Here is a 14,398-nt window from a genome sequence, read left to right as displayed (position 1 = left end):
CTTTTGATTGTAAATTAAAAAACAAAACACGTTTATCTTACAAAAAAATTATGTAAATATTTTTTTTTCTTTTCATAATGTAAATTTTACAAATTATGTTGCATCTGTAATAAACATGTAATATATGCATAATTTACGAAACCTTCCCTGTTGTGTTTTTCTTTTGAGTGGCTCTATCAGGTCATGCCTGATCTTTGTATAGTTTATAAAGGGGTGCGCCAACATCAGGTTAAGTGGAGCAGATTGTAAGGTATCATTTTATTTGTTTTGGCAACAAAATCACCTTCTATCCCTTCCATTGGGCATTTTACTTGCACATTTTTGTGGCAGTGCCACCACTCATCCTCCTCGTAAACAAGAACGTTTAACACAGGCTTGCGTTACTGTATTTTCTATGGGGAGGGGGAGTGGTAAGCTGCTGCCAGAAAATCACCACCCGACCCCTATCATCACTGATACCATCTGTCAGTGGTCTTCAGGAGAGCCCCATACACATTATACTGGTTGCCGAACCCTCCTTGAGCTGCATTCAAAGTCAACAGAAGTCTAAGGTGTATGGGGACCTTTAGGGTCAGTTCACACTGAGGAATCAGCGTTGAAATTCCGAGCGGAATACCTGTCACAGCCTGCCTCAGCGCCTTAATGTTATGTATAGGGCGCCTTTGGTAAGTCACTTACCAAATCTGGTTTGTTTGACTTTTCTAGTTCTGCCTATATGTACATATAAGATAGCTGTCAAAGATTTCTCCTCTTTTCAAATCCATTCCTGGCCTTGGCTTAAAAAAATCTTTCAGATAATCTGTTGGTGTAATAGGGCCCTTAGGCTAGGTTCACATTTGCATCAGAGTCTCCATTTAGGGTCAGCATTGCAAGTTCCTTTCAGTGGTGACCAGTGGAGTTGGCTGGTCCGGTGCTTGATGGGTACCAACTGAGCCCAAACTGGCCTTTTTGACTGGCATCCATCATTTTGCTATATTCTAACCAGACAAAAAGTATTCTTATTTATTTATTTATTTATTTATTTTGAATCTGCAGCAGGCAGTGACTCTGGCACAGATGTGAGCCTGGCCTTAAATATAGTTGTTGCTGTAGGGCCAGCAGCCTAACAGGCATCGCGGGTTTCTCTGACCATAGGAGAAACTATAACTTTATTACGTAGTATATCCAAGCACATTATCAGCTACTTTCTGCATCCTCCTCAAACTTTTACTCTTTTTTTTTCAAGAATGAGCAATATTTTTATAATATTATTTTTATCCCAAGTTTCTCCACGTTGATAACTTTGTGACTCCAGGATTAGACAGGGTTTGTTTTTAGTCTATAAACATGGAGACAGGGAGCTGTATACATATAACAGAAGGGTATTTTTCTTTTCTTCAAGTATGTTTGCAGAGGTACTTAATTTTTGTTTGTGAATTGGGGCAATTAAATTATTACAAAACATTAAGTATTAGTTGGAGAACAATGTCTATAAACACATACTGTTTGTAAAGGACACATCTATTAACAAAGTATATTTATTCATGGAAAACACCCCTAAAAGTGTATTGCTGTGCCATATTTTGTGAAACTGTGAAGATCTTAACCCCTTAAGGACCGGGCCTGAAATGGCCTTAAGGACCGGAGCAAATTTTATGAATTTGACCAGTGTCACTTTATTCATTAATAACTTCGGGATGCTTTTACCTATCCGGCTGATTCTGAGATTGTTTTCTCGTGACATATTGTACTTTACATTTCTTGTAAATTGGAGTCAATACTTATAACGAATCTTTATGAAAATACCCAAAATAGCCTGAAAAATTGTGAAAAAATGCATTTTTCCAATTTTAAAACTTTTCTGCTTATACAGAAAATGGTTATACCACTTAAATTATATATTAAATAGCATTAGCAACATGTCTACTTTATGTTGGCGGCATTTATTAAACTATATTTCATTTTTTTTAGACAATAGAAAAGTTAAAACATTAGCAGCAAATTTCCAAATTTTTAGTAAAATTTAAAAATCAGATATTTTTAGGGACCTGTTCAGGTTTAGGGTGCCTTCACACCTACCGACTCGCAGCGTTAATAACGCTGCAAGTCGGCTAGGTCCTGGCAGATCACTGTCAGTACATACACGCAGCGGTCTGAACGACTGCTGCGTGTATGTAAATCTGCCGGCTGCTTAACCCCTTCTGATGCCGGCCGCCTCCCGCTCAGCTCTGTATACATTACCTCCTCGCTCCACGGGGTCCTGTTGTCCTGCTCTCCCGCCCGGCCAATCAGTGGCTGCGGCAGGGCAAAACACTGATTGGCCGGGTGCGAGAGCAGGACGCCGGGACCCCGTGGAGCAAGGAGGTAATGTATACAGAGCTGAGCGGGAGGCGGCCGGCATCAGAAGGGGTCAAGCGGCCGGCAGATTTACATACACGCAGCGGTCGTTCAGACCGCTGCGTGTATGTACTGACAGTGATCTGCCAGGACCTAGCCGACTTGCAGCGTTATTAACGCTGCGAGTCGGTAGGTGTGAAGGCACCCTTAAAGTGTATTTGAGGGGCCTGTATGTTAGAAAGCCCCACGAAGCACCCCATTTCAGAAACTGCACCCCCTAAACTCTGCAAAAGCACATCCAGAAAGTTTTTTAACCCTTTAGGGGAGTCACAGAAATAAAAGCTAAGTGTGTAAGAAATTTGAAAATTTTTAATTTCTGTGCAGAGATTTTATTGTAATCCAATATTTTTCATAATTATAAACCTATTACCAGAGAAATGCACCCCAATATTGATTGCCCCGTTTCTGCAGTTTATAGAAATACCCCATATGTGGCCCTATTGCGCTATTTGACTCAACCACAAGCCTCAGATATAAAGGAGCGCCTAGTGCATTTCAATGGCTCCGTTATATTTGGTCATTTCTGACTGTACCACTTCAGGTTGGCAGAGGCTCTGGGGTGCCAAAACCTAAAAAACACCACTAAAGGGACACCATTTAGAAAACTACACCCCTCAAGGAATGTAACTAGGGGTGCGGTGAGCATCTGGACCCCACAGGTGCTTCACAGATTTTCCGAACAATATGGCGTGAAAAAAGACAAAAGTATTTTTTACACTAAAACATTCTAGCCTTCAATTTTTCATTTTCACAAAGGGATAAAAGGAAAAAAAAAAACACAAAACATGTAGCGCAGTTTTTCCCGAGTACAGAAATACCCCACATGTGGACATAAAGTGCCAAGCGGGCGCAGGACGAGCTTCCAAAGGGAAGGAGCGCCAATTGGCTTTTGGAAGCTGGATTTCAAGGGCCATGTCACATTTACAGAGCCCTAGTGCTGCCTAGTGGAAACCCCACACAAGTGACCCCATTCTGGAAACTACACCCCTCAAGGACTCTAACAAGGGGTGCAGTGAGCATATGGACCCCACTGGTGATGGGCACAAATGTGGAAAAATGTGACGTGAAAGTGAAATTTTTCATTTTTTCACTTTCACGGCACAAATGTGCCCGTTATCAAGGGGTCCATATCCTCATTGCACCCCTTGTTAGATTCCTTGAGGGGTGTAGTTTCCAGAATGGGGTCACTTGTGGGGGGTTTCCAGTGCTTTGGCAGCACGAGGGCTCTGTAAATGCGACATATCGTTCATCATCCATTCTAGCCAAATCCAACCTCTAAAATCCAAATGGCGCTCCTTCCCTTCGGAGGCTTGCCCTGCACCCACATGGCGCTTTATGTCCACATGTGGGGTATTTACGGACTCGGGGGGAAATTGCTCTAGACATTTTATAGACCAACATTATAGTGTAAAAAATGTAATATTTCATTTTCACACCACATTGTTCCACATTTGTGCCCGTCACCAGTGGGGTCCATATGCTCACTACACCCCTTGTTACATTCCTTGAGGGGTGTAGTTTCCATAATGGGGGTCACTTGTGGGGGGGTTTCAACTGTCTTTGCAACACAGGGGCCTTTTAAATGCAACATGGCCCCTCGAAATCCACTCCAGCCAAATCCAGCCTCAAAAAACCAAATGGCGCTCCTTCCCTTTGGAGGCTTACCCTGCACCCGCATGGTGCTTTATGTCCACATGTGGGGTGTTTCCGTACTCAGGGGAAATTGCTCTACACATTTTGTGTTTTTTTTTTATCTTTTAGCCCCTTGTAAAAATGAAAAAATCAAGACAAGATCAATGATTTAGAGTAAAAATTTTAAAAAAATTACACTTAAATGTTGGTCTAGCCTTGATTTTTTTCCATTTCCACAAGGGGTTAAAAAAGGGGAAATTACCCTACACGTTTTGCTTTTATTTTCTTTTTTAACCCCTTGTGGAAATGGAAAAAAATCAAGGCTAGACCAACATTTAAGTGTAATTTTTTTAAAATTTTTACTCTAAATCATTGATCTTGTCTTGATTTTTTCATTTTCACAAGGGGCTAAAAGAGAAAAAAAAAAAACACAATGTGTAGAGCAATTTCCCCTGAGTACGAAAATACCCCACATGTGGACATAATGTGCCATATGGGCACAGGGCAAGCCACCAAAGGGACAGAGCGCCATTTAGAGGCTGGAATGAAGGATGGAGGCCATGTCGCAATTACAAAGCTCCTGTGCTGCCAGGACAGTAGAAACCCCCCATAAGTGACCCCATTCTATAAACTACACCCCATAAGGAATCTAACAAGGGGTGCAATACGCATATGGACCCCACTGGTAACAGGCACATATGTAGAACATGTGCCGTGAAAATAAAAAATAATGTTTTTTTCATTTTCACGTCTCAAATGTGGCCGTCACTAGGGGGCCATATACCCGCTGCGCCCCTTGTTAGATTCCTTATGGGGTGTAGTTTCCAGAATGGGGTCACTTGTGGGGGGTTTCTACTGTCCTGGCCGCACAGAGGCTTTGTAATTGTATCATGGCATCCTCTAATGGGAATGGCGGCCATACCTATTTAGCTGGGGAAAAGGGACAATTCTAATTTATTTGGGGGTATTAGGCCAATTATTAGTTTAAAAGGTTGAAAATGACAGGTGTCCATCAAATTCAACCTGTGTTGATCCAGAGGAAGGCAAAAAAAACCCTTGTAAGGCAGACGACAGTAGCCTCATCACAGAGGAAAAATTCCTTCCCGACTCCATAATGGTAATCAGAATAATCCCCGGATCAACGTGAACCCTGAAATAGGAATAAGGGACAGAATTTAGATAATGTAGAACTCCAGTGACGTGTGGTACGCCTTGGAGTTATCCAGTATGCAGAGGACGGGGGGATCAGGACAGGTGTCACACTAGAAAATGGTGTCCTTCCTGATCCCCCTGTTACGCCACACTCTGCACTTCTTCTGGGGTCTCCTGTTCTCCTGTGTGCGGGACGTCACCTGGAAAATGTTGTCCTGGTGCGATACGGGGTCCTTCATATCCAGAAGCGCTGGGTCCGCTCCATGGCTGCTAAATATTAGGGCGCTATTACTACTTCTGATATTTTCGGATCGTGCCGCAAGCTACAGTAGCTCAGGCAGCGAGGGACCGGAAGAGGGGGTTCTGATATAAAAGTTATCCCCGTACAGGTGGTAACCTTTATCCAGCAGTGGGAAGATCAGTTCCCAAACGATCTCCCCACTAACTCCGAGGATGGGGGGGCATCTGGGGGCTGGATTCGGGTGTCCCTTCCTTCATACACTCTTAAGGGTATGTGCACACTGTAGAATGGCGAAGGATAACCCTTTGTGCATTCCGCAGCTGGCCTCCCCCGGCGCACTGATGCGGGCGCGCGTCTCCGTCCGTGTCATAGAGTCTATTCTATGCACGGGCGGATTCCACTCTCCGTCCAACGTGTTCATTCTTTGGACGGACAATGGAATCCGCCTGTGCATAACATGGAGTCTATGACACGGGTGGAGACACGCGCGGAGACACGCGCCTGCATCAGTGCGCCGGGGGGGGCCAGCTGCAGAATGCACGTACCCTAAATATGTAAGTGTACCCTGAGGTACTCTCACAGAGTTTGTAGAATTTCACGCCATACCCGTCATCTCTTATTGGGACGGTACTGGTGGAAAAGACGTGTCTGGGGGGGCAGCGTACGCTACACTACCCCCAGACACGTCATTGGATGATGAGGATGAATGGAGGAACGAAGGATCCCCCCATTCATCCTCACTGGCTGTTTTAGTGTCGGAGGCAATAATAACGTATGCGTCCGATACCGAAAACACGCCGGGGGCCACTTTTATATAGGGATTGGTATATGGGGTATGTAGTGGTGTAGTGTCAAACTTTATTCAATGTAGTGTAGTGTGGTGTAATGTAGTGTTTTTTACGTGTTTTTTTTACAGTAAGTATAAAAAAAAAACCTACGCCAAAAATGGTGTTGCTGATAAATGCCGCACTAATGTGCGGCACTTATCAGCAGACCGTGGCAGTAGGATATAGAAAAAAAACACCCTACACCAAAAAGGAGGAGTTGCTGATTAGCAGCGCACTTTCGTGCGATGCTGATGAACGCTCAGCGGCGATAGGGTGCGGAAAATAGAAAAAAAACAAAAAACTTTTACTACATGCTGAACATCCCTATAGTGGCTGATACGTGTATTACACTTAGGGGGTCCAGAGCATGTATTTATTACTTGTGGGGACTTTGATCGCCGTGAACGGCCGGCCGGTACCGGCCGACCGTTCACGGCGATCGGGGCGGTGGTACCGTGAACCACCATTACTTTTTACAGTAATGGCGGTCGGCAGCACCGACCGCAATTTTTTCCGGGTCACCGATGGCCCGGAAAGGTTCCGATCGCCGCTATGGGCTGATCAGCCATTAGCGGCGATCGTCGGCATGGGGGGGGGGTTAACAACCCCCCATGCCGACAGGGAGAGATAGCCTGCTATAATACATATAATACATCTCCCCCGATCGGGACCCGGCCGGCCGCGGCGCCCTCTTTAAGGACCCGCGTACCGGTACATCATGGGTCTTTAAGTGACAGTGATCCATGGCGTACAGGTACGTCATGGGTCCTTAAGAGGTTAAAGTGTCACTGTCAAAAATTTTTTCAAGAAATCAATAGTCCAGGCGATTTTAAAAAACTTTAATTGGGTTTATTAGCCAAATCTGCATGTAATAAGCCTTTTCCCAGGTCCCCCCTCCTCTCCTTTCTGCTGTCCACTGTCTGTGTAAACGCACCATTACACTTGTGCATGTGTCCTAAATGATCCCCATCCTAAACAAAGTGCATGTGTCCTAAGTGATCCCCATCGTAAACACAGTGCATGTGTCCTAAATGATCCCCATCCTAAACACAGTGCATGTGTCCTAAATGATCCCCATCCTAAACACAGTGCATGTGTCCTAAATGATCCCCATCCTAAACACAGTGCATGTGTCCTAAATGATCCCCATCCTAAACACAGTGCATGTGTCCTAAATGATCCCCATCCTAAACACAGAGCATGTGTCCTAAATGATCCCCATCCTAAACACAGTGCATGTGTCCTAAATGATCCCCATCCTAAACACAGTGCATGTGTCCTAAGTGATCCCCATCCTAAACACAGTGCATGTGTCCTAAATGATCCCCATCCTAAACACAGTGCATGTGTCCTAAATGATCCCCATCCTAAACACAGTGCATGTGTCCTAAATTATCCCCATTCCATAGTGTGCCCCATATATTGTACAGATCTTTTCCTCCACTCATGGATTAAGGCTGCACATGTTCTTTATTCCTTTTTATTGTTCATTATCGGAAGTTCGGCAAAATGGCCTTCATTTGACTGAACGCTGACACGACTTAGCACACACATTAATGAATTTTCCACCCAGCAGGTTAAAGAGAAAATCCATTAATGCTTTATATTGTGTCCGGTGGTTGAAGAGAAGGTGGCTTATCCCAGTGCTATCCATGCACTGTCTATAAATCATCAGTTCTTATCTGACAACCTTTTCAGATGGTGATAAATGACTGCCAGGGCTCAGCATACAAGTGTTATCACCTCATTTCTTTTCTGTCTACTGTTATAAGACCAGGGCACCTGATGTGTAAGGTTCTAGACTGGTGTCTTGAGTTCTACATCTACGTGATCCATAATGGTTTGGGTGATGGGTCCCTTTGGCTTACAATGTGTTCATTGGGTGGAACTCCAGTGCCAGTGTGAACAGAACTATTGGCTCAAAATAGGGTCCAGGAAAGATACAGCTCATATTAAAATAAATATATATAAATAAATGGCGATATATGCCCATAGCAAACCATGTGATGCTTCATAATTCCTTTCTGTGCTTCGGATTTGGCACCATAATGTGGCAGTTAAGCCAATAGAAATCTTATGTTTCCTTTCAGTATTTCCATAGGGCACTGAAAACATCCATTTCTTAAAATACATTCACACAGTAAATTCTATGCAAAAAGATCAGCTAAAAATATTCTGTGCAATGGGATTATTTCTGTGCATTGATTTCTTCAAGCTCCATTTAGAAATTCAGAGGTAAACTCATCTGTCCAGGTAATTAGTGGGATTTCGATCACTTTATTTGGATGGGGGGGGCTTAAAGTGACACTGTCATCCCCTTTTTGCATTATGACTTCTCTACACAGGTGTAATGGGTAAATGTAGCAGTTTTCCTACCTTATTTGATATCATATGTATGTCGTGCTTGTTCCAGTAAAAAGTGATCTTTTATCATCTGTGGATTGTGCTATCTGGGCAGGGCTTCATGGCCGAAGCCCCACTTAGCCCCACCCACAACACCGTTGGTGACCCCGCCCCTTGGGAAGTCATGGCCGCATAGGCCCCATCCCTCGACAGCCATTGGAACAGGACTGCCTAAAGGTCTTTGCCCCACCCCCTCTAGGTCGGCCCATACCAAAGGCTGCCGAGAGGGACGGGGCCTATACGATGATGACATCATGGGGGCGAGGTTAAGTGGCGCTTCAGTCCATGTAGCCCTACCCAGATACCACAATCCACAGATGATAAAAAGATCACTTTTTACTGGAACAAGCACCATGACATATGATATAAAAATAAGGTATGAAAAGTGCAACATTTACCCTTTACACCTGTGTAGAGAAGTCATAATGCAAAAAGGGTGTGACAGTGTCACTTTAAGGGGTTATCCAGAATTAGAAAAAACTGCTTCTCTCTAGTGTCCAGTTTGGCTGTAGTTTTTGCAATTAAGCTCCATTCACTTCAATGGAACACAGTTGAAAAACCCCACCCAAACTAGAGACGAGTCATGCTGTTATCGGAAGAAATCGTCCATGTTTTTCTAAGCCTGGTTAACCCCTTTAAGGGATTCCCATTGTATGGGAGATGGTCTGCTTTGTGGGCCAATTTTTTTGGCCAACATAATTTTAATCACCAGTGCCTGATGTAGAGCTGTAGAGTCCGATATGGGCTGGATATCAAACTATGGAACTTGCTGATTAGACATCAAAGCCCAAACTGTATATATTGTAAATGTATAAATACTCAGGACTTATGTTAGGGAAGCAGTAGCTAAAAAAAACCCTATGTATGGACTAGACAGGTAATCATTAATGAACAAACTAATCTGGAAATAACTTAATGACTCTTATGGTGCGTTTACACAGACAGATTTATCTGACAGATCTTTGAAGCCCAAACCAGGAACAGACTATAAACAGGGATCAGGTCATAAAGGAAAGACTGGGATCTATCTATTCCTGGCTTTGGCTTCCAAAATCTGTCACATAAATCTGTCTGTGTAAACGCAGCATTATGTAGGAGTTTTCTGTGAAGAGGTCAGTGTGCAACGAGGGAGAGGAGGGGAAATGTAACTATGATCCCATTGTGAATGGTAGATCCTGTATTATCTTTGTAATAGTAGACAGTTGATCAGTGATACATTAAATAAAAAAAAATAAAAAAAAAAAGACTAAAACATTTTGTAGGGATCTTCCCGGGGGATGGTGTGTTTGGACACAGTTCACATCAGACTTGGACTTAAAATAACAGCTTGGTGTTTATTTGCAGCATAAACAGTCCGGCAAACATAAATACAGCAACACCGTGCTTTTAAGAACAAAACAAACAAAAATGTTTTGCCCGTCTGGGCGCTTACTAACAGGTCTTTTCACCTATCTGACAATAGATAAACAGTGCGTCTTTCACCTGGATACCGCAGGGTGTATCTTAGCTCCAGCAGCGGCTGTATTCACAACTTCCACCACACATGCAGGCTGATCACTCCTTGCTGAGAGCAACCACCTGCAGCTCTGCAGAGCTTTTACCTTTTTCAGGCTCATCAGAGCACACCTGATCACAAAACCCAAACTGGATCGGGGGGAGGGAATGGCAAGTCCCACTACCAAAACCTACCTGCCATTCCATGTAATTCCAGGCCCGGTAAAAATAAATAACAACTCAGCAGCATAGCACTGGTGAGTAACAGATCCCTCCTGGATTCACCATCTCACCGTGTGTAGCAACCTAGGTGAGATGTACACCCCCTCGAACACTTCTCCAGTGACATGTCTACAATTTATTCAAAATATTTTTCTTAAAAACTTGATTTAAACAATAGGTCATTTTCTAGTTCTTGTAGTTATGAGACTACATGATGTAACTGTGTGCATGATTTTTTTTCCCATTCTTTGTCATTACAACAAAAGACACACCAGACACAGTAATGCCAAACCTCTGATACAGGTTGTATACGGTGTCCACCCTGCAGCACACCCGCCCCTCCCTTATTGATACATGAAATGCATGGTTCTATTGATAGATTACATTTTAGAGCTATAGAAGGAACATATCAATCAAATGCAATGTACTGAGTATAGTACTATGTGTCCTGCCATCTGATAGAAAACCGCAATTCACACTGCTGGGACTTCTTTCATCAATATCAGTATCCTATTTCGTAAAGAATAATTGTCTCTTTCAATGCAAAAGGAAAGTATAAGGACATTGTTAGTACGTAAGCGTATGTGCACACCTACCCCGGATTCCGCAGCTCGCCCCGCTTGCTCCCATAGGCTTTTTTTCAATAGTTTGCCAGATTCCGCCGCCCTCTTGAAGAATGAGCAGGCGTAACTAGAAGCCTTAATGTTCCAATACAAAGGCTGCATAATCTGCATCTTTTGGTACATGTGGTTGACCAACATTTAGAGGCCTGGAGCTATGCTGTCATAACAAAGGGGCGTCATGTGCTTTTGTGACACTTGGGTTGGCCACTTTATAGTAAAATTGCTCAGTGTACAGTATTAGTAAGTGTACTCCCTGCACTTACTGACAGCAGCTCCCTGCGTACCTCATACAGCTAATATCAGACTCCCCTCCTCCAGGCTAGGCTGCCTTGCTCTGTTTTGTTTCAGTCCATGAGATTGCTGACATGGAGGAGCATGTGACCAGGCCCCGCCCCCCAGTGTCCACCACTGAGCCTGTATATGTCTATGGAGAACACAGTGGACAGGGCATGTCACATGCTCCTCCATGTCTTTACATGGATAGAAGGGCTGCCACTCTGTGGCAGATCTTTTTATTATATCTCATTTATTTACACTGTTTTCTACTTTTTTTTTTTTACAGTAATGGGGTTAATAGTGGTTAAAGAGCTTTGCCTCAGGCTGCAATCCCTCTACCCTGCTGAAACAGGGGCAAGGATTAACAAAATATCAGGTGGCTGGAGTAGTCTGACCTATTCCTTATCCCATGGTTGCTGTGGTGATTTTCGCTGTTTTATGAGCCTTCCACTATGGGGTGTTATCTTGCTGTGGTAAGCTCTTGCACCCCCACGAAGTGTTTACAGCGAAAAACGCTACCTGCAGCCAGCAGTCTCTCAAGATTTTCGGCTTGGCTCCACTCTGCCACCCCCAAGATGGCGGCCACGACCTCGCATGTGACCGACGCTGGCGTCTGACATCACAGAGGAGCGCCAGAAGTGACGCCGCGCCGCTTGCCCGAGCGGACCGGAAGTCAATGGCAGGAGGTGGTAAATGCCGGCGTGAACGTCTGGGGGACTGCACTCAGCAGCAGATCCCTCAGACGTGCAATGTAAGTACATGCCTGCTACATGTTGCATGTAAGCAGGGGATGTTATGCTGATATGGATTTTTCTATGTATAGAGTTGTGGGGTAATGCCTATGTTATGCATCTGCTTTCTTGCAGATGTTGAGCCCTCCTCCTAAACGGAAGCGCGAGTCCAAACATAGCATATGCAGATCATGTCAGCAACCATTACCTGAATCATGTCACCAGGATGTCTGTGCAGCCTGTACACCTCACGAACAATCCCAATCAGAAACCAAGCAGTTTCTATCATGGTTTAAAGGGCAGTTAATGGAAAAATTTACTGACTTACTAGATCAGTTCATACTTAAACAGGCTCTGGAAGAAGTTCCACCTCTTCAAAGAGAGATTGGCGCCTAGTAATAGACTTAACCTTTCTGAATCGGTATCTAGTGAAGAAACATTTCAAAATGGAATCCATCCTGTCTGCCACGATGTCTATCCAGTAGGGAGATGTTCTGGCAAAGATAGACCTTTGCGATGCCTGCCTACATACTGTATCCCAATTCTCCAAGCACACAGACGATTTCTACGGATAGCAGTCCAGACCAGACAAGGAATAAGACATCTTCAATTTACCTGTCTACCATTCGGCATCAGTTCAGCTCCGCGAGTATTCACCAAAGTCGCAGTGGTTCTGGTAGCGATTCTGAGGTTGAAGGGGATCTTTGTAACACCTTACCTGGACGACTGGCTTCTCAAAGCCCCATCAACAGAGGTTCTGTCTCAACACCTAGAGGTTACCCTACAGTGTCTGACTGCTCATGGTTTTCTTATCAACCACAAGAAATCGTCTCTGGTACCGTTATGAAGGATACAGTTCCTGGGATATATCATAGATACTCAGAACATGACCCTGCAACTTTCAGAAGAAAGAATCACGAAGATTTTAGGAGCAGTGCAGTTTCTGAGGAAAAGCAGAACATGCAGAGTGAGAGCAGCGATGAAGATATTAGGTCTACTATCCTCATCTATAAAGGCGGTCCCTTGGGCTAGATCCCACTTCAGAGTTTTGCAGAAGCACATTCTACACTTCTGGGACAAATCTACCCTGGGGTTGAATCACCAAATGCCAATACAGTACTTCCAACCCTAAAGACCAGCCTTCACTGGTGGCTTACAACTCCTCATCTAGGCCTGGGCAGGACTCTTCTTCACCACCTTCCAGTGGTAGTCACTACGGATGCATCCGATTGGGGCTGGGGTGCCCATGTAGGGACAAGCTGGGTCCAGCACAGATGGTCATTGGAAGAAAATCACCTGTCATCCAACTTGAAGGAACTAAGAGTGATTGGCCTTGATACATTTCAATCATCTACTGAAACATAGACACGTCCAAATACTGTCAGACAATATTTCCCCAGTTTATTATATAAACAAGCAGGGGGGAACGAGAAGAGCTTAGTTAGAGAAGGAATGTGCCCTAATAATGACTTGGGCAGAAGACAATGTCATGGCAATCTCAGCCATTCATATCAAGGGGTCATTGAACATCCAAGCAGATTGGCTGAGTAGGCATCTGACGCTAACAGGAGAATGGGAACTAAATTCCAGAATATTCAATCTCATCATCCAGCGGTGGGGTACTCCAACCATAGATGTCATGGCAACTCACAGGAACACCAAGCTCAATTGTTTTTGTTCCCTCTTCAGGGAAGGCAACCCTGTGGCTATAGACGGTCTCTCGATCAGCTGGAGAGAAGAATTCATCTATGCCTTTCCCCCGTTTCCGATGATTCCAAGGGTGTTGAGGAAGATTTAGCAAGAGAGAGTAGATGCCATCCTCATATTACCCCTCTGGCCCAGACGAGCCTGGTTTCCACTCGCATTGAGGTTATCGAAAGGAGAATTTTGGAAAATGCCTCAATCCAGCAAACTCCTACTCCAAGCAGGCATGACATACCCCTAAAGTGAGCAACCTCTATCTAACAGCATGGAGGATGAGAGGTCTTACTTAAAGGGGTTGGCCACTTTATAGTAAAATAGGTCAGTACAAATTATTAGTAAGTTTGCTCAATGTATATACTGACAGCAGCTCCCTGTGTACCTCATAGAGCTAAAATCAGACTCCCCTTCACCAGGCTAGGCTGCCCTGCTCTGTTTTGTTTCAGTCCATAAAATGGCCGACATGGAGGAGCATGTGACCATGCCCTGTCCCCTGTGTCCTCCATAGGCATATACAGGCTCATTGGTGGACACGGGGGGGGGGGGGGGGGGGGGGCTTGGTCACATGCTCCTCCATGTAACCAATCTTATGGACCAAAACACCGCAGAGCAGGGCAGCACAGCCTGGAGGAGAGGAGTCTGATTTTAGCTCTATGAGGTACACAGGGATCTGCTGTCAGTATATACAGTGAGTACACTTACTAATACTGTACACTGAGC

Source organism: Dendropsophus ebraccatus, chromosome 3 (assembly GCF_027789765.1).
Source record: "Dendropsophus ebraccatus isolate aDenEbr1 chromosome 3, aDenEbr1.pat, whole genome shotgun sequence".
Taxonomy (NCBI): Eukaryota; Metazoa; Chordata; class Amphibia; order Anura; family Hylidae; genus Dendropsophus; species Dendropsophus ebraccatus.
This window is presented reverse-complemented; position numbering follows the sequence as displayed.